The sequence below is a fragment of the Pleurodeles waltl genome, chromosome 8, assembly GCF_031143425.1.
Source record: "Pleurodeles waltl isolate 20211129_DDA chromosome 8, aPleWal1.hap1.20221129, whole genome shotgun sequence".
Lineage (NCBI taxonomy): Eukaryota > Metazoa > Chordata > Amphibia > Caudata > Salamandridae > Pleurodeles > Pleurodeles waltl.
Genome location: NC_090447.1, coordinates 964,609,419 through 964,630,766, shown reverse-complemented (window position 1 = coordinate 964,630,766; position 21,348 = coordinate 964,609,419).

Below are 21,348 nucleotides of genomic sequence, written 5' to 3'. Positions count from 1 at the left end.
TCTCGCCATACACCTTCAGGACCACCGGCGACAACGAAGACGACCACCGTAAGTAAACCTAGCACAGAGGGGAGGGAAATGGCAGTGATACACTCCCACACAGACCAAACACACCCCACACACACAGTGAAGGCCACATACACACACACACAGCATACGTCAATGCCAAATACCCAATACATACAAAAAGCCATGCAGGTACGTGCCAAACATACAGCCCAACGCACAACAACACCACAAACACATCCCATAACCACACAACGACAACTACCCCACAAACACCTCAATGTTGGCTTAGACAGGCACGTTGTGCGACACCACACACACACACCATGAACTCCATGTAGCAATGACACACAATCAATAGATGTGAACACACATCTAAACAATCATACAGGTGACACAACGCGTATAACCAGCAATCAAGGAAATACACACATCCAGCACTAGACACACGGAATCACACAATACCCCATACAAACACACAAGCAAGCAGACACACACATCACAACATCCCCAAGGCCCAAACCTTCTACCAAGCGCATGCAACAACACAGACACAATGCACACACAGACACCACAGACCTTTGCTCACATATGTCACACCACCATATAGAAGGAGACCAGGACAAGCATCTTATCTTGCCAATCACAGCAATGTGGCCAGTTGTATTCAAACAATAAACTATATACAAAAAGTGCTAATTGTAGGTCTAAATGTCCAATTCAGCAGGACACATTGTCCATCAATATGGGCCCAACTTGACTCCTGATTGAAGCTAGGCCTCCACTTCATAGGGGCAGAAATGGGACAGGCAGGCACTTCAGGGGTGTGGGGGTGCTGGGGGAAGCTTAGATGTTGAAGGGCCATGTTTTGGCTTGGCCTTGGGAGGGGTGACCTTGGCACTGGGAGGGGTGGATTTTTTGCTGGATGGAGGAGCAGGGAAACACCAGAGAGGGACCCAAGGAATGGGAGGTGGAAGGGCCTGAGAGGGGTAAGGGTACACACTGTTTAGGGGGAAGACGGGGTGGGAGAGGAGTAGGGATGAGGTCAAGAGCGGCAAGGAAAACTCTCTTAGGTACACAGGCGGTCACATGATTGAGGGTGAGAAGTGGAGGTAGAGGGAGTGCTCGTCTGACGTGTCTGTGTGCTGTCCATGGAAGCTGGTGTGTGCAGCGTCTGGATGTGTGTGGTGGCTGAATGTTGGGTGAGTGAGTGGATACGTATGTATTTCTTGGGAGAGGGCAGAGATGCAGGGAGAGGGTATGGGTGATGTGTGAATGAATGTTGATGTGGTGTGTCCAAGTGAGGTGGATATGCTGCAGGTGGCACAGACAATAGTTGTGGTGAGTGCGGATGTGGTGTGTGGGGTGTGTGACTGTGAGTCTGCTGTTTTGGTGATTGAGGGGATGACAGGAATTACAGGAATGACAGGAATGACAGCATGACCAGTGTGTGATGATGCTATGCTGACAAGGTATGACTGTACTGTACGGGAGGAGGTGATGAGAGAAGTGTCTGTTGTTGTGTCTGTAGATGTGTGTTGTGTGTGTATGCCTGTGTGAACGTTTGCGATGCACATGTCTGTCTTTGCGCACCTTGTCTGTTGTAGTGGGTGTATGCGTGTGTGTTGGTGTGCCATGGACGGGTGTCGGTAGAGGGATTGTGGATTAGGAACAGGCAGCTGGAGTGGGGATGTAAGATGAAGGTGCACTAGCTTCCACCAACGAGGAGGTCAGAGCCTGAAACAATCCCTGGAGGCCAGACATGGCACTGTGAATGCCTTCCAGGAACACATTGGTCTGCTGCATCTGGGATGCCAGTCCCAGGATGGCACTCATGATCGTTGTCTGCCCCACAAAGATGGATCTCAGGAGGTCAATAGCCTCCTTATTGAGGGCAGAAGGCCTGATGGGGCAGGGGCAGAGGTGCCTGCGGTGAAGGAGACGTCCACCCTCCTGGGTGAGTGGGCACAGGCAACTGGGTGGGGTGCTTCAGGGAGGGCGGTGCTGGAAAGGGGGTGGCAGAGAACAATGGTGTTGCTGTGGTACTAGAAGCATCTGCCGCTGCCAGGGAGCTGCCATTGGAGGAGGAATCTGAGTCAGATGTTGTGGTAGCTCCAGTCTCCCCCATGGTGCTCCCCTCACCCTCCATCCCACTGGTCCCCTCGGCTTCACTGTGGGCCACCTCCTGGGTCCCTTGGGCTGCAGCATCCTCACTCACCGCTGCCCTTCCTCCCTTGCCAGATGATGCTAATTCACACATAAACAGAGGAGGAGAGACAAAAGGAGGGGGCAGAAACAGAAAGGGAAGAAAATATTAGAACCCATACATCCACTTCACATACAAACAATGCAGATAACAGTCCCTGCCTGCAAAACAATAGACCAGTTAGCAGTTTTTCCCAAATAGAGTCATGCAAGCTATGTCCAAACCCATACCAACCCTGCAGACCAATCTCCTGCGTGAAGACAACTTTATGCCCATCAATGCCAAAATGACTTCTCCTAGAATCAATCCCATTACTATACCCAATCACATGTCATCCACTACAGGATGATACTAATCTAATCAAAGAGGGACTCAGGACACACTGATAGGAATGTGAGGAGTACATGTGGTACAGAGGATCCATTGATGTAGGAAGTGATGAAACTGCAACTTTCATGTAACATGCCTGTCATTAGCCATATACAATGCCATCATGACCACTTCAAACTACTACAGTACATGCAGAGATGTAAGATGCAGCCATTCACATGATAGCTGACTTGAAAGTCCCATACCTAGAGCTGAACATGTGTCACTGTACCACCACTATTCATCCTACATGGCTCAACATAGCGCCCATCACACACTCCTACTTGATGGCTGTGGCAACCAGGACTGTACTTTCCCTAAATCACATCTGACTATGTTCATTCAAAGTCTAAGGAGGGTGACAGTGCACAACTATGCCGTGGTGACCTGACAGTCAACACTTACCCCCTTGTGGCTGCTGTGCTGTCTTCAAGCGCCCATCCAAATCAGGGTATGCCACCACCAGTATGCGGGCCATTAGTGGGGTCAGGGTCCAACGTGCACCCCTCCCACATTGGGAGGCCATCCCCAGCTGGGCCTCTGCGGTCTTCCAGGCCCAGCTACGCAGGTCCTCCCACCGCCTCCTGCAGTGGGTGCTCCACCAGCATTTGGAGCCCCAGGGTCCGCACGTCCTTGGCGATGGCTCGCCACAACCCTCAGGTGGGCGCTGACCTAATTGGGACACAATGAGAAAAGGGGGGACAAGATGTAATTGATACCAATCCAGCAGTAAGCTTTGACGACACATAACGAACACTGCTCAGGCACACTGGCAATATCCCACACATATCATGTGGATGCCACAGACCTGATCAGTCAGGACATGTCAATGTGCACACACATACATCGTCAAACAACACCCAACTTGAGGGACCAAGGGCGTTGTACTGACCCCTTGTCCTGGACCTCTGTACAACCGCCCTTACAGGGGTAGGACCCCTTTCACCAGTTTTTCCATCTCCTCTGTTGAGAAGGCTGGGGCCCTTTCCCCTGCAGTACGTGCCATTGTTTCTCCAAGTGACAGGACACAGCAGCACACAAAGTGGAGGTCTGTGTAGCCCGAATGCCAGGAGTCAAGTGAACTGTCCCACACAAAATGGAGGTTACGACCGCAGGGGTCATGACCGTCGCCACCGGCGGTGGTTGTCATTGGTCCCAGTCTCCCATTGACGTCCATGTTAACCAATGACGAGTTGCACAGTGGTTCTGACTGCACTCCGCGATGACGACTTCCGCCGGCGGAACAAGGTCACTTCCAGCAGTACAATGAATGCCCGACACGCAGATGCCATTTTAGCTTGTGACATTACTGTCCTGAGTTTACACAGTGTAACTACCTGCTTGTCCTCACACATACATACTTCAGGTCTGACATGGTGAATATAGACACATGTAATGCATGTCTAGTGAAATTTACAGATTTGTCACAACAATTGTCAGTATGGTAAAACACAGGGAAGGTCTAGGTGTACATGTCCTGTATACGTCCACTCACACAGGAATCATGTGCCATCGTCTGGTTAGGTACGTAGGGTAGAGTAATGTGTACTCACACATTACAGGCAACTTGCATGACTATTACATAATGACTGTTGAGTGTCATACTGCATAGCCAACAATGTGACAGATATCCTGATTGGTGTTTCTATCCCCGCACAGATTTGGCCCCAATAGAGTGATGAGGATGCACCAATTTTCCGGCCACTTGTAGATCTTGAAACCATGGAAGAGTGCCACATCATCCTGACCTATTGACTGAACCGTTTGTGCACCAGGGAACTGGTCGCCCAGTTGAAGGCAGACCTCCTGTCGGGTTTGAGGAATCCCCATGCAATCCCTCCAACAGTCCAGGTGTTGTCAGTCCTGTATTTCCTGGTGAGTGGCTCATTTCAGAGCACAGTGGGACTAGCTGTAGGCTTTTTACAGCCCAAGTTCTGTAAGGTGTTGCAAGATGTGCTGCATGCCCTACTCGAGCATGTGTGTAGGTAAATTAGGTTCCCACTACCTCCAGATTTTCCCACTGTGAAAGCAGCCTTCTACAACATCTCAAATGTCCCACATGCAATTGGCGCCAGTGATGGGTCTCACATTGCCCTGTTATCTCCGAGGATCAATGAACAGATCTACAGGAACAGGAAGAGCACATATTCACCCAACGTACAAGTGGTGTGTCTTGCAGACCAAATCATCACACATGTGAATGCTAAATTCCCAGGATCAGTACATGATTTCTACATCCTGAAGAACAGCAGTGTCCCTACCATGATGTCACAGCTACCGGGAGAAAGGGCCTGGCTCAGGTATGTGTACTGCTTTCTATGTCAGACGTCTATACCCCTCATAACACAGTCCGCACTCCTCCTAGCAATGTTACCCATGACCATGTTTCCTTTTCCACATGGGTAACTCCAGATACCCCAACCTGCCCTGGCTCCTGACACCTGTGAGACATCTAACTACATTAGGGAAGAACAGGTAAAATGAGGCAAATGGCCAGACAAGGCGTGTGATTGAACGTACTTTCGGTCTCTTGAAAGCCAGATTTCATTGTCTCCCTGTGTCTGGTGGTGCACTACAATCCTGGGAAAGTCTGCAAAATCATTGTTGCATGCTGCATGCTCCATAATCTGGCCCTCAGAAGGCACATCCCACTTTTGGAGGAAGGGGACGTGAATGCTGGAGCAGTGTTTGTGGCTGGTGACTCTGATTCTGAAGGGGAGGCTGATGAGGATGAGGCACAAGACAACAGGAGTGACATGAGTCATCACTACTTTCCTTGATGTACAGGTATGTCTGCAATACATATCATCTGCGCATGGGAGTTTTATTGCTGAAGCCAATCTGTAGCCAGTATTTGCATGCATCAAGGTATGTGTGGGGACTGGAGCCTTAGACATTGGGTAATGACCTTGAAGGGTAGGTGACTCACCATGAGAGGTAGTGGAAATGCACACTGCTAAGTTCATATGTGGAATGCTGGTGCCATTGTGGTGCAGCCTTCTAGTTGTACTAAAGGTTTAGGGTCCCCAGGCTATTGGGGATATGTTAGGGGGACTTATCAGCTGTGTAGGCAAGTCATGCATAGTCATCTGCTGGGTGTCAGGTACCTGTTCATGAATACTCAAGGAGTTATGCAATTGAGGATGTTATCTATGTTTCATCTTGTCCTGTCGCACACATGTGTGAATGCCAATGCAGTCCCATGCATATGGTCTAACAGATGATGGGACAATTAACCTGTGTTTGTATGCAACTGCTATTGATTGATGACTGTTTACAACCTTGTACCTCATTCTATTTATTTATCCCTTTTCATGCAACATCTCTGTTTGTAGTCTGCTTGCTCATTTGCCTGTTGACATCGTTGACAGTGGATGTTCAAACAAAATGGATGTACATACACACCTGCTGGAGTATCCAACTACATCTGTAACTTGAACATTTGGGTTGTGTAGACCTGTGTATTCTTTTTTTGTCCTTCAACTGCTCTAGGTGATGAACAGAGTGGGTGGTCCAGCTGTTAGGTTCATAGGTGCTGTGTCCAATTGCCTTGGAATGATGTGACCTTGGTATTGGACAGCCAACAGGGTGTAACAGTGGCACACAAGGGTGACATTTCAGAAGAGGGACTACTTCCTGGTAGGGGGATTGATCTTGGCCTGGGGTCCTGCAGGATGTGTGTATGGGTGACCTCTTTTATTGGGGGGTCCTCAGCTGTTGTCCTGTGGTTCCTCCTGCTGTGCCTCCATTCCAGTAGCAGGTGCTGACATTGAGGTCAGTGGTGTTGACTGACTACTGGATGGAGCATGCTGTTGAGTGGAGAATGTCCGCAGGATGCAGTTGAGTTCCTTGAACTCCCCTAATATGGAGGCCATGGTGGCACTGTGTGCCTGCCACTGCTGTCTGGCCTTCTGGTGGTATTCCTCCTGCCACCTTTGTGTGTCCTCCAAGGTGGTGAGAATCTGGGCCAACTGGTCTGGGTTTGCTGGTATGCTCCCAGGACCCTGGAGACAACCTCCTGGCCAGTCGTGTCCTGTATCTGCCTCGTCCCTTGTCCCACAAATGTCCTCCCACTGACCCTTGCCCCCTGTGCCTGTGCCTTTGGTGCAGTGTGCCCCCTCTGACTGACACCAGAACTGTCATTGTCTGGGGTTTGCACTGTTGACTCTTGCCCTGTCCTGTAAGGCACACTGATGATTGATGTGACCTTGGGACACAGGTATGGGAAGGTGGGCTCTGCTGTGCATTGGCTGAAACAGGAGAGGTGGTTTGAGTTGTGGGCAGGGTGAGACTGGTGGTGGTGGACTGACCACTCATGCCTGATGGGCCAGGTTCATTGTCCGAATCCAGATTTGCATTTGAATCCTCTCCTATTGGTGCTGCATCCAGGCCTGAGCTTCCTGTCACTGGGCTTCTCTGCTGTGTGTCACTACTTGGGAGACCTGTGAGATGAGAGGTATTGTGTGAGATGCTGTTATTTTTGCGGTGACACACATGGTTGTATTCCCTCATTCACTGTATTTGCAGGGCAGTAATAGCATTGACAGTTTCTAGTGCACTGCTTGTGTTCCCATCAGTGGAAGGTTGCAATGGCCCTAATTTGCAGTACAGTTTACATTTGCCTTGCTACTGTCATTGCCATGTACTAATGTGCATTCCTTTCACATATTGGTGATGGGGTGTGACATGGTTTAACGTGCAATTGCAGAGATGTGATATGGACGTAGCAGTAAGGCAAGGGTAGGGAGTGTTGCATTGTGGTAGTTGTGGTACTTTCTGCTGTGTGAGGCATACATGCACTAGGTCGAGTTGTAAGGTTATGGCGTCAGTTGGGGAGATGTGGCATGTAAGTGTGGATATAGGGCCAATGATGCGATTGTGCATGTTCGGGTGGTTTGAGGAGGTGAAAAGGTGGTGGGGGTACATGCTGTGCACATGGACATGGTGGCCAGTGAGTACAGTGGACTTACCAGTGCCCAGTCGATTAGCAATTCCCGTCAGTCCTTCCAGATGTAATATGGCCAGGGCCATCGCCTCCCACTGTGCCATTTCTGGAGCAGGTGGTGGGGGTCCGACACCAGTCCTCATGATGGCCACTTGGTGCCTTGAAGCCATGGCACGTACCTTCCCCCTAAGGTCCTTCCACCTCTTCCTAATGTTCTCCCTTGTGTGTGGATAGTTCCCCACTGCATTCACCCTGTTTACTATCCTCTGCCATAAGTCGTTCTTCTGGGCTATGGATGTCTGCTGGAACAGTGCTCCGAACAGTTGTGGTTCCACTTTGACTATTTCTTCGACCATTACCCTGAGTTCCTCTTCTGTGACTTTTTTTTGTGGTGCCGTGTTGTAGGTGGGGTGTATGGTGTGAGGGATTCTGTGTGTGCTGTTTGTAGTTGTGAATCTGTGTAATGGTGTGTGCTCTGTGGGGTTTTGTGTTCAGTGGTGTGTTGTGGGATGCATGCTTAGTATGATGGTGCCTAGGTGCAGTGCCTCCTTTCAGTGTGTCCTTCCCTCGCTCTGTCAGGGTTTCTATTTGCAAAGGGTTCTGGGTGTGTGTGGGGGGTATTTTGAGGTGCTGTGGACAGGTGTGTGTATGTGTTTTGGTGTTGCTATTGGTGTTATCCTTTCTGGTGCAGTGTTGCTGTGGTGGTGGCTACTTTTTTTCCCTCAGTGCTTTGGACCGCCAATGGATTACCGCTGTGTTGGTTTCCGCGATTCTGATTTGGCGGCCGGAATTTTCTTAGCGTGGCGGTGGTGCAGCCACCTCCTTCATTCAGTTGTTTGTGCCAAAGATGTTGTTTTTTTATCCAAATTTGGCAGTGTTGTGTTGGTCACTCAATGCATCGGGCTTCACTCCGCCATGGCTGGTGGTGTATTGGCTGCTGTTTGCATGGCAGTCTCTGGAAATGGCTGCCAAACTTGGAATGTGCACCTAAGTGATTTGCCCAGAATCACAGGATGTTGAGCTGATGCTAAAATATGAGCCTGGTTCCCCAGTTGCAAAGTCTGCAGCTCTTGCCATAACACCACATCCTCTCCCGTAAGTGTGACACATAATCAAGTGATCAACTGGGTAAAAAAACATAAAGATAGCAAATAATTTCACAGTTCTTTGTTGCTATTTAAGAACTTAGAAAATGTGTCCTCATTTTAGTTTTTTAGAGCACTAACCATAATTTCTATGGGAATGAGACCCTCTCATTCTAAAGGAAATGCTTTAGGTATTACAGTTTTGATTACATTAGGCATGCCACACTTTTGTAATAAATATAGAATGTTAGCAATCAAGTACTTCGTTACAATACTGTGGGGAGGCAGAGTTCAAAGGCATGGGCTTAGATAATTGAGGGCAGGGAGGAGGATGCAGAGGCAACAAGTTGGCCTCGGTGGGGCAGGTGGGAGGGGTAGTGGCAGCACAACGGACCATGGAAGGCAGGGTAAAGGGGGGCTGGGCAATGAAGCAACCATGCAACACAGGCAAGAGAAGCTGTGGCAATATAACAGACAAATAAGGGCAGAAGGAGGAGACAATTCAATGTAAGTCGATGGGGAAAATCAATTCCTCTGGATGTTTTTTTTAAATCTTCCTCTTACCAAGTTCAAAATGTTGGCAAGTATGGTACATTGGAACACGGAGGGCAGGATGAATGGGGTAGGGACATGGACACTGATAAAAGAGAGCAGGAGGGAGATGGGAAGAGCCACCAAACTGACCTACAGGGCAGGCGTTAGGGGTTGCAGCAGCACAATACATCACACAGGGCAAGCAAGACGGCAGTGCAGAACAACAGACCATGGAAAGCAATAGGGAGGGGGCATAGGCATGCACAGGGCCAACAGAGAGTAGAGTGGAAAGAGGCAAAGGAAGCAAGCTGACCGTACTTAATGCAGAGGAGGGACAGTTGCAGCATAATGGACCATGAAGGGAAGGATGAAGGATGTAGGGCCATGGCAGTGTAGAGAAAAGGCAAGAGGGAGGGGATAGGGGCCTGCACATGGAAAATGGAGCACAGGCAGCAAGTGGCAGGACAGGACAGGAGCAGCAAGCTGACCATGGAGGGCAGGAAGGATGGGCACTGGAAGTACAACACACCATGGAGGGCAACAGTGAGATGGTAATGGCATACACACAGACAACGGAGGGAAGGTGGGAGGTCAGGGATAGCAAGTTAACCACACAGGGCTGGTGGGAAGGGCTGTGGAAGCACATAAGACCATGTATGGTAAGCAGGAGGGTTATCAACAGCCCAACAGACATGGTGGATAAAAGGAAGGAGGCAGGGGTATACACCAAGGACCTTGGAGGACAGAAGGGAGGGGTAGAGGCTGGACACAGACAAGAGAGGGCATGTAAAGGGGCAAAAAGGACCATGCAGGGCAGGCAGGAGGAGCAGTTACAGCACAACAGAGCATGGATGGAAGAAGGAGGTGGCAGCAAAATAGAGCATGGAGGACAGGAGGGAGGGGATAGGGGCATGGAACGTGAACAAGCAGATTGGAGGTGGCGGGACCATGCTAGTCAGGTGGGAGAGACAGCTCAACAGAACACTCAGAGTAGAAAAGAGGGGCAGTGGCAGGTCCATGCAACATGGTGGGCAAAAAGGAGGGAGCCGGGGCATGCACTCAGATATCAGAGGGCAGGAGAAGCAGGGTAGGGGCAGCAAGCTAAGCACAGCGGCTAAGCAGCAGGGCAATGATAGGGCATAGAAATGAGCAATGGCGAGCAGAAGGAGTGGTCAGGGATACCAAGCTTATTGGAGGGCCATGGCAACCCATCAGACCATGCAGGGCAGGAGGGAGGGGGCTGATGCACAGACTCAGAAAACAGAGGGTAGGGAGAAGGTGGCTAGGGCAGCAAACTAACTGTTCAGAGTAGGCGGGAAGGGCAGTGGCAAAAAAATGGCCACACAGTGCTTTAATGAGGGGTGGACTTGGACAATGGACAGCACAAAGGAGGGGGAAGAAGCTGCAATTGTGGGGGCAGCACAATGCCAAGCCTGGCCCTGCGTCCAACCCCCCCAACATGCCATGCGATAGACATCTCACTAAACATTAAAACCTAGAAATTCACTGAAAAAAACAAAGGTAATAGGAACATTATAGTTAGGAGGACTGCAAAAAACAACAAAACACACACATATATGTATATATATATATATATATATATATATATATATATATATATATATATAAGAGGAGGAGATTGTGATTTGACCCGTGTGCAAAGGGGGCATTCCCCCGTTAGGGGGGCCAAAAGAATGATGCAAAGAAATCTAAGAGATTTTTTGCATCATTTTTCTTGCCACTTTTAATGCCTGCTCAGAGCAGGCGTTGAAAGGAGGCACACCATTGTTAACAATGGGCCTCAATGGGCTTTGCAGGATTAGCGTCAACATTTTTTATGCTAATCCTGCTAAGCTCCCAGCTAGTGTCATAAATTCTGATGCTAGTTCTCTAACTACTGCCATGGTGTGCTGTATCTTAGATATGGTACACATATGGTGGCATTAGGGGGCACTAATGGGCACAAGAAAAGTGGTGCTGCACTGGGTGCAGAGCCACTTTTCTTAAATCAGGCCCTTTGTGTTTTGTATTTTTTTGCATACCTTGTTTTTAATTTTGGAATACTCTATGGTTATCACCTATAATTGTAGAAGTTTGTAAGGTGTACATTACATAATTGTGATGGTACTGTGTTTTGTTAGCGGTGCTGTTTGGCAGTATGTTTGAGGCTCAATTTTTGGGGAATTTTTTATCCATTAATACTTTGATTAGTTAGGTCCTTTTTGGGGGGGAATTGCCTACTTGGGCGTTTTTTCTCTCCAATTCTCTCCACTTAGATTCAAGCATATTTTTTATGTCTCTGCCCACTTGGGCGGATTGACCCTCCACTAGGATATCCACTTAGCTGGGGGCATTGTTCTGTATTTACTTTGTGATTCTTATACCAACTATGTGTGTTCTGGTTCGGCAATGGGGTCTGACCATGCTAGCTGCCAGCGCTATGCACTGTGTCCACTACACCCATCTAAAGCACCAACCATTGACTAAGTTCACATACCCTTGTGATACCTCTTGTATGATTTTTTAAGCATTTCAGTGACCCAAACATCTCCCTCTCATTATACTTCACGGGCTGTACACATATGCGATTTACTTGGGGTATGTTTCAGCCAAGTTCTTATTTTCGTTATGTTATGTTACTCATTGGACATGTCTTATGTTTTGAGAACTTCAGGCCTCATTACAACCCTGGTGGTGTACCGCCAGTGTATTATGACCGTTGCGCATTAGCAACGCTCATATCGCCGGCCCCTGAAACTGACCGCCAGGCTTCCGCCAGGCGGTCATAATCCCCATCCTCCAGCCTGTGCATGATGGATAAACACTGTCATGGAAAGGCTGGCAGTAAGGGGGACTCGGGGTGCCCCTGGGGGCCCCTGCAATGACCATGCACTTGGCATGGGCGGTGCTGGGGCCCCCAGGCACAGCCCCATCGCGTATTTCACTGCCCAAATTTCAGGCAGTGAAATGCATGATGGGTGCTGCTGCACCCCCTGCACATCAACATTGTCGCCAGCTCTATTATGAGCCGGCTGCAATGTTGATGTGACTTTTCCGTTGGCTCAGCGGAAAAGTCATAATAGGGAGTCACAAATACCGCCAGCACTAGCAGTATAGTGGTGCCCACAGCTTCGGGGGTCTATTTGTAAGACCGCCGAAGTTGTAATGAGGGCCTTCGTTTCTTAATCAGTTTATTAATACATGTAATAACCTTTGAACCTTAGGGTGCTTATTTTACGTACCCTTGCATAGGATATACAATTGTAATATATTGAGGTCTATGTGTAAGGAGCTGTAATGATTTATATGGGCTAAACAGTTTTCTTAATATGTTTCTGTTGAGATACAAGGTATTTGTGGCAAGATGTTATTTACTTCTTCCTTCTCCAATATGGCGACAACATATACATTACACATTGTGTCTGTTTTTTAAGTTTATCTTCTGTATTTCACTCGGTGTAACTTTGGTACTGGTCATGTGATCAAGGCTGTGGAGTCAGCCGAAACGCATCAGTTTCAAAGTAAATCCTTTTTGTCACTTGCAACCTGAATGAGCATGCTTTATTCTTGTGATACAGAGGGTATATATATATATATATATATATATATATATATAGCGTTATGCCTTCCACTGGACCATAGAGTACTGTTTTACAACTATTATGCAAGCTGTTTCATTTAAAGTGTCCACATAGCACATGCCTTTATTCCTGTCTATTAAAAGCTAGAACGTGCATATTTGCTCTGTTTAATGGCACGCATTCCTCACCACAATCATATTTAAGTCATTTTACAGCACAACCAGATCTATTTCAAGCAGTATGCAAATCCAAGAGAGTTGTCTAGAGAAAACGCTGAAATGTCCTAAATGCTCAAAGTGCTGCAACATTAACAGATTGAGGCTCACATACATCTGATGAAACCTACCCTATTTTTAGCATAGTGAATCACAAATTCAGTTTGTAATTCAATTTTCTCCTATCACTTATCTATGTAAAGTACTTAAGAAAAGAGGTAGATAATGTGTAAGACATCAGAAACTATCCTATATCTGTTTATACTGTTGCAATCTAAAATCTAGACATTGTAAAGTACAAAGTGACTTATACATCTTGCGACCAAATATATTACATTATATGCGGTCGCCTGCACTTGTCTAAAGCTAAGCCCCCGGGTAGGCCAGTTCCCAGGGGCATGTCAATTTGTAATTGGTGTGTAGGAGGCCACCCGGGGACACCTTCTAAAGGCTTTGAGGAGTCCTGGGGTCCACCACCTCCCTGGGGTTTGATACATTGGAGGGAGGCTGCAAGGACCCCCCTCCTCAGGCTCTTAAGAGCCCCGGGAACCACCACCTCCCTGGAGCTTTAATAGGAAAATGGAGGGAGGGCCACAGGGACCATCACCTCCCTGGGACCAGAAGTGCTAAATAAAGAGGAAAGAGTCTCCTCCCATGCATTTTTCTGTCATGGGTATCTCTACCTCCCCAGGACTGGCGCTAAAGAATGCATGTTTACTATTATGTTAAAGAGTTTACATATCCTTTAAAGCAAGGTAGGTTGTGAATGTTTGTCATTCTTACAATTGGGTCCTGTTTCTGAAGCTTTTGACAAGCACTGCTGTAAAGTGTTTGCTAATTCAAGGATGCTGTGTTTTTGTAATTTGTTTCATGTAGCGCAATATCTTCACAGTGCATAGCTTGAACTCAGTCATTTTGAGTTGTTTATAGTTGACCATATTAAGAGCTTCAGAGTTGAGGCTGAAGCCAATGCAAGTGTTTCACTGTGACAATCAGAGGGTCTAAAAGGTGTTCAGAACACATGATCATCTAATTCTTGGCCTCTCTGCAAAGAGCACAGAGTAATGGCTATGTATTGCAGCTGGAATTGTGATTCTGTGTAAATATGTGTGGAGGAGACACACAGATGCCAAAACATTTCCATGTCAAAAATAAAACTAAATGCAGTGCTTAAAGGTCAGTGGGTGCATTGTGTATGTGGTGGCGATGAACTGAAGCAGATACAATGACGGGCACTTAGGAGAGTCATAAAAGAGGGTTCTGAAGAGCGGATAAATATAGAAGAAAGGTGTACATGTCTAGCATACAGTGCACATAACAGGAGTGATTGAGCCATTCTGAAGACCACTACCCCTTGCATAGGCCTCAGTAATGTTTTAATCACAATCTCACAATTGCAGAACTGAAACATTTTCAATAATAATTATTTACAACTAAATCACTGTTATTAATGTATTTTAAAGAGCTGACAATCATTGATAAAGCTAATAATCCTGGCTGTTTTTTGGTGTATGTCAGTTGTGTTCTATATCGGGATGCAATAACAGTAAGCTCAGAGAAGCACCAAAAAACAGGTCAGGTGCACACTATGGAAATTGCAGAAATGTATTTTACATGTTTAAGTCACTCCCTTAATTACAGTGAACACACCTTTTTTAGAGACCCTCTATATTTTCATCCCACTTAAAGCCCTGGTAGTATTAACTAGGCAGAATTCACTTTGTGATTCCTACCGAACAAGCAGTAAATGCAAGGCTTGGGTGGGACTGCAGACTTTAATTCTAGCAATCAGAACTACATTCTGTGAATGGCACAGTGGAAAATACGCATCCAACCCTGGACCTCCGTTGCTGCCCCACGTCTGCCCACATTCACATAATAGACTCTGTCCTAGGAGAGTTTGCACCTTGTTAATGAATACCACCCCATTTTTGCATTAGTATCTGATAAATTGTTGTGATTGAAGTTGTGGCTGCAATCTATTGATATATGATATGGTGATACTGAAGTAGACGCACACCCTTTTCACATCCCCTCCATCATTCAGAATGATTCACAAATTGTATTAAGTGAGCCAGAAAATCATTCCCGGTTTGCATAGTATGCTTTGTACATTGGGACTTGAAGTTTTGCAGTTGAAAATCTGTGATCTTTAAATTTTGAGCTTTGCAGCTGGTAAACAATTTCAGGTACATAGACCTAGATTTTGGGTTTTGACCCTATACCCATCATCTGCAGTACCATATGTTTGTCACCTAATGGAGCACTGCAGACCAGCTGGAAAATTGATTATTGGTAAGGGCAGGTAAGTACCTACACTTAGCAAAAAGCCACTAACCCCCACTAGATCCAGTCAGCTCTCAATAAATTAGTCCCCGCTCAACCCTTGGTAGCTCGACAATGAGCAATAAGAATTAACTTAAGATACAAGTGTGTAAAGCATTTAAAAATCACAAAACAGAAAATAAGTAAAACACAAAGCACAAGTATATTTTTATCTTTACAATGACACCAAAACTATTAAAATCAGATAAGGTGAACTGGATACATAATTTTTTTAAAGAATTTATGTTTTCTAGCGCACAGAAACTAAAAGTGCTGATCTGGTCATCTGGTTGCACTAAACCGGGGCAAAGCAAAAGTTTGAGGCCGAACGCAATGAAGCCCTACTCTGCAACAGCAAGCAGAAGGACTCGGTCAAAAGTTTACTATCGGAATTAGTCTTTTTCTTTAAGGTTTTCTTCGGCAGTACAAAGTCACCAATTGGATCTGACCTCCCGGGAGCCCTCTTCAGATATGCGTTACAGGAGACCTCGGTGAAGATTTCTACCTTCAGACTTAGATGATTTTTCAGGACAGAAATCTTTGTCTGGGCCAAAGCTGAATATTGATCCGATGTCCCTGAAGCCCTCCTCGGATACCCTATGTTGGACATCCCGGTCAACTTTTTACGTTAGGACTTTGTCACATTTTTGGAGGCTTTTCCCTCTCAACAGATGTCGACCCTCCACAGCAAGCCAATTTCATTGCAAGGTCGTTGGACTGCTTTTCCAGGAGCCCCCGGTGAAATCCTGGAAGAATGGGGCTCCGGAGCTTTTTGGCAGGGCAGGCTGGGTCGCAGTTGAGGTAAGCCGGCTTGCCTCACCACAGCTGGTATTCCCTTTATGGATCTCATAATGCCATCTGTTGATCTCTCCATTGTGTTTACATTTCTGATAAATATACGTTTGCATTCTTGTTCTACATTTGTATTAAAAATACAAATATTGTTTCTACTTTTCCCTGCAATTTACCATAAGGAAACGCTAGAGTTATAGCCTATAGTGATAGTGATCCCTATAGTAAAGTACAGGGAGAATTAAAACTTTTATTATATTTTATAATCAATTAGTAAACATATTTTTATGTTAAACCTTAATGTGAATCGATTTTATATAATGTAATGTAATGTAAATCGATTGTATATATATTTATTTTAAAGTAAATGTTTATTTGAAATGTAGAAATGTTAAATGTGGAACTATATAAAAAAACACTATTTACTTATTTTGAATTAAACCTTTAATTATATTAAATGTATTAAATTGAATACAATTTTTTTTCTGAAATCTAAATTAAAAAATAAACCACAACCTAAAATATTTTATTATGGGTGAATACATAATAACAGTGATGCATAGAAGTACTAAAATTTATTTATTTATATTTAAATAAAAAAGTAATGGTAATCCAAATTAGTAGCAAATATTTATTTTTAATGCAGGACAGCCAAAAAATACTATAACATTATTAACTTATTTAAAATTAAACCTTTAAGTAACTAAAATATAAGAAATTAAATACAAATATTTTTGTGAACATTAAATTGAAAAACCCAATCTAAAATATGTTGTTATGCATTTATAAATATTAACAGTGATGTACACAAATAATTACAATTAATTCATTTATATTTGAATAAAAGATAATGGTACATTAATTCTTCAATTAAAAAAGGTTATTAAAATATTTTGAAATCAAATTATCAATGTGTAGTATAGTTATACATTTTGAGCATTACATCATATTTATGAATATGATTAACAATTCTAAATAATTTAATTGTATTTAACATTTTTTGATATCAGTTTTTATTTTAAGCCTATAACTTCATTATATTGTATGGAAGGGTTTTGCAGTATCAGTGCCTGGCCCTGCATGGTGCTGTACTTACTACTTTTTCTTACTGGCAGTGATAATGTACATTTGTCAAGTTGTCTCTGCTCAATATTTCAGTGAGTTGAGATGTGTGAGTTTATTCTTTTGAGTAACTTTATATTTATATTTTGTGATAAGCCAAAAGTATTTAAGTTACTCAAAATTGTAAGAGTAACTTACACATGTAAATTACTTCCAGGTGCAAGTTGCCTCTGTAAATAGCCTGACAGTTAAGGCTGCAAAGACAGAGTGATGTTTATGGTGTATGCTACAGTGAAATTGTCTTTCTTACATTGCCAATACCCTCCCTGTCTTAGATCCACAATATATTCTTATCAAACCACCTCCAAAATATATTAACACCATAAGCAAAGAGTGTAAGCATGCCTTCTTAATTACAGTACAAATATCACGATAATATTAAAGATCAATATGTCACCTACCTGAAATAATGTTCTTTTCTTCTTAGACTTTCTGACATATTTTCATTATATTGATAAATATGATATAGAAGAGCTATTAATAACTGTACTGTTTCTGTAGAATTAGCCAGCCTCTTAAGAAGCAATTTAGCTGTTATCTTGAAATGATGTAATTGTTTTTAAAGAGAGATCTTTGTTTTTTCCTATGATTTATCTTTAAAAATACGTTTATAACTTATGTGCACTGATGGACCTTAAAAAAAAATCTGCCCTTTAGTAGGACAACTAAGCAAAATGTGTTTTCCAATTTCAAGGGAAGGGAAAACATAAATCGACTTCCTACCAATGAATTGGAGTTTAATTGAAGTCTTGATCTCACTGGCATTACTCACTGGCAGGATTCAACTCACTGAACGGAGAGATCCTAACCTCTTTTAGTGCGGGCTTCAGCCAATGGGCGATGCCCACACTACCTCCATGGTGTGGGTCACAACCAGTGGCCGACACCAGGGAGGGGGGTAAAAAATCCTCCTACACATTTTAAATTAAAACAACCCGGGAGACACTAAAGATATACTGTGCCTCCCCCGCCCACCCACCCATCCCTCTGTGACATCAGTGCACCGCGAGGAGACCTGACATCACTATCTGTTTTCCCCACCAGAGCAGGAAGCCACCAGTTCTCTGGCAAAGCACATACTTCAACTGACGCTTTTCAACTGTAGCTTTTAGGGAGCAATAAAAAAGTCAAGTAACTCTTTGGATTATGTTTCTGCTAGAAAATAATCTGACTTTTGTCTAGTGGCAGCTTTGAAGCCATAATGTAGCACAGAAGGTTTATATGCCTACTTCAAGGATAAAAACGGTATTATATGTGAATAACTGAGTGGATTAGTAAAGCCAGCCATTACCTGTGCTATAATACAAATGAAATATATGTGCGAGGGGGGCTATGTAGAGATTAAATACACTTTTGCTGGGTGGTAGTGAGGGAATCTGAGGTAGAGGTAATGGGAGTGGGAAAACTAATAATGATTGTTGAGCTAGAGGCGCTAAAGACTGTGACGATTGGTATGTGACAAGGTGAAGTAAGTGTCTTTTTTTGCTTTTTGAGAGTCTTGAGAGAACATGCTGATTGAGGGAAGAAGCGAAGGCAAGGTGACCTCTACTGTTGCAGGCATCACACACACACACCCACCAGCAATTTTGTGACTGTTTACGTAGGCTAGTGTTTTAGAGCGACATTTTAGCCAGTAGCAGAAACGGCATCTCATTGGAAGACTGCTCTTCAAGCCCTAACTAGGGTTATAGAGGACAGCTCTGACATAAGATCAGAGACTGAGATAGCAGATACTGAGACAGCATCTGAGGGATAGGACAATGGTGCAGACTCTGGGAATGACTTTTCAGTCGGAGGAGTCCCATTCGATAACTCCTCTTCCAGTGATCATGAGGGAGGTGATGAAAGCAGTCCAGCTGTCCCTTTGCAAGGCAAGTACAGTCTGTGCAGTGGGACAATAGAGGATTAGCCCAACCCAGAGAGCAGGTGCATGTGGCGGCAAGCACAGAGAGAGTGCTCTCTCTTGGGAGCTCCCCAATATAGTTCAGCCCCAAATACCCCCGCCCAAATCGTATTGTGGAGAAATCAAAATTATCTATCACGAAACAACCTGGTTTTGTAAGGAAGGCACCTGCGTTTTTGGCCCTGAGCTTGGTGGTCATATAGGATAACCTACCAAACCTAGACATTTCTGGAAATTAGACATTCGGGGAAGTCCACAGAAGTGTTACTTGTGTGGATTCCCCAAAGTTTTCTTACCCAGAATACCTGAAACTGAAATGTTGAATAAAAACTCAGGGGGTCATTCTGACCCCGGCGGTCATGGACCGCCGGGGCCAGGTTTGGCGGGAGCACTGCCAACAGGCTGGCGGTGACCCGCAGGGCATTCTGACCACGGCGGTTTGGCCGCGGTCAGAAGAGGAAAACCGGCGGTCTCCCGACGGTTTTCCGCTGCCCAAAAGAATCCTCCATGGCGGCGCAGCTCGCTGTGCCGCCATGGGGATTCTGCCACCCCATACCGCCATCCTAGCCGCCAGGAACAGGATGGCAGTATGGGGTGTCGTGGGGCCCCTGGGGGCCCCTGCAGTGCCCATGCCGATGGCATGGGCACTGCAGGGGCCCCCGTAAGAGGGCCCCACAAAGAATTTCAGTGTCTGCTCAGCAGACACTGAAATTCGCGACGGGTGCAACTGCACCCGTCGCACCTTCCCACTCCGCCGGCTCCATTCGGAGCCGGCGTCCTCGTGGGAAGGTTGTTTTCCACTGGGCTGGCGGGCGGCCTTTTGGCGGTCGCCCGCCAGCCCAGTGGAAAACCCAGAATCACCGCAGCGGTCTTACGACCGCGGTGCGGTATTCTGGAGGGGGGAACTCTGGCGGGCAGATCAGGCCCTCAATTTTTTCTTGCATTTCTGTCACACAAACTACAGGAATATGCTGGGATCCACAAAATTCCTACCACCCAGTGTTTCTCTACCTGTCCTGATAAAAACAATACCCCACTTGTGTGCCTGCCTCAATAATGGATCACCCCAGGGTCAACAGTTGCCCTCATGCAAGGACCAACATTGACCGCTGTGTGATTTATTCCTGACACAGGCACTAGGCCTACCCACACAAGTGAGTTACCATTTTTATTGGGAGACTTGGAGGAATGGTGAGTCGAAGGAAGTTTGTGATTCCTCTCAGATTCCAGAACTTTGCAGCACCGAAATGTGAGAAAAAGTGTTTTGTTTGCCAAATATTGAGGTTTGCAAAGAATTCTGGGAAACAGAACCTGGTGAGAGCACCACAAGTTACCCCAACCTGGGTTCCCCTAGGTGTCTAGTTTTATGCACAGCTTTGGTAGGTTTTCCTAGGTACCGGCAGAGCTAGAGGCCAAAATCCACAGCTGAGCACTTTGCAAAAAAAAAGTCTGTTTTCATTGGACAAATGTGATGTGTCCATGTTGCATTTCCTGATGCGGGCACTGGGCCTACCCACACAAGTGAGGTACCATTTCTATCAAGAGACTTGGGGGAACACAGAATATCAGAACATGTGTTATTGCCTCTTGTCTTTTTCTATATTTTTTCCTTCCAAGTGAAAGACAGTGGGTAAAAAAGAAGTCCATTTGAGAAATGCTCTGTAATTCACATGCTAGTATGGGGACCCCGGAATTCAGAGATGTGCAAATAACCACTACTTCTCAACACCTTATCTTGTGCCCATTTTGGAAATGCAAAGGTTTCCTTGACACCTATTTTTTAGTCTTTATATTTCACCAAGTGAATTGCTGTATACCCGGTACACAATGACAACCCATTGCAAGGTGCAGCTCATTTATTGGCTCTGGGTACCTAGGGTTCTTGATGAACCTACAAGCCCTATATATTCCTACAACCAGAAGAGTCCATCAGACGTAACGGTATATTGCTTTAAAAAATCTTCCATAGCTGGAAAAAGTTATAGAAGAAAATGTGGCTGGAAATGGCTCTTTTTTCATTTCAATTTAATTATATTTTTATTTTAGGTGTTACTTTCTGTAGGCAATCCTTAAAGGATCTACACAAATGACCCCTTGCTGAATTCAGAATTTTGTCTTCTTTTCAGAAATGTTTAGCTGTCCGGGATCCAGCATTGGTTTTACACCCATGTCTGTCACTTACTGGAAGGAGGCTGAAAGCACACAAATAGTAAAATTGGCGTATGTCCCAGTAAAATGCCAAAATTGTGTTGAAAAATGTGGTTT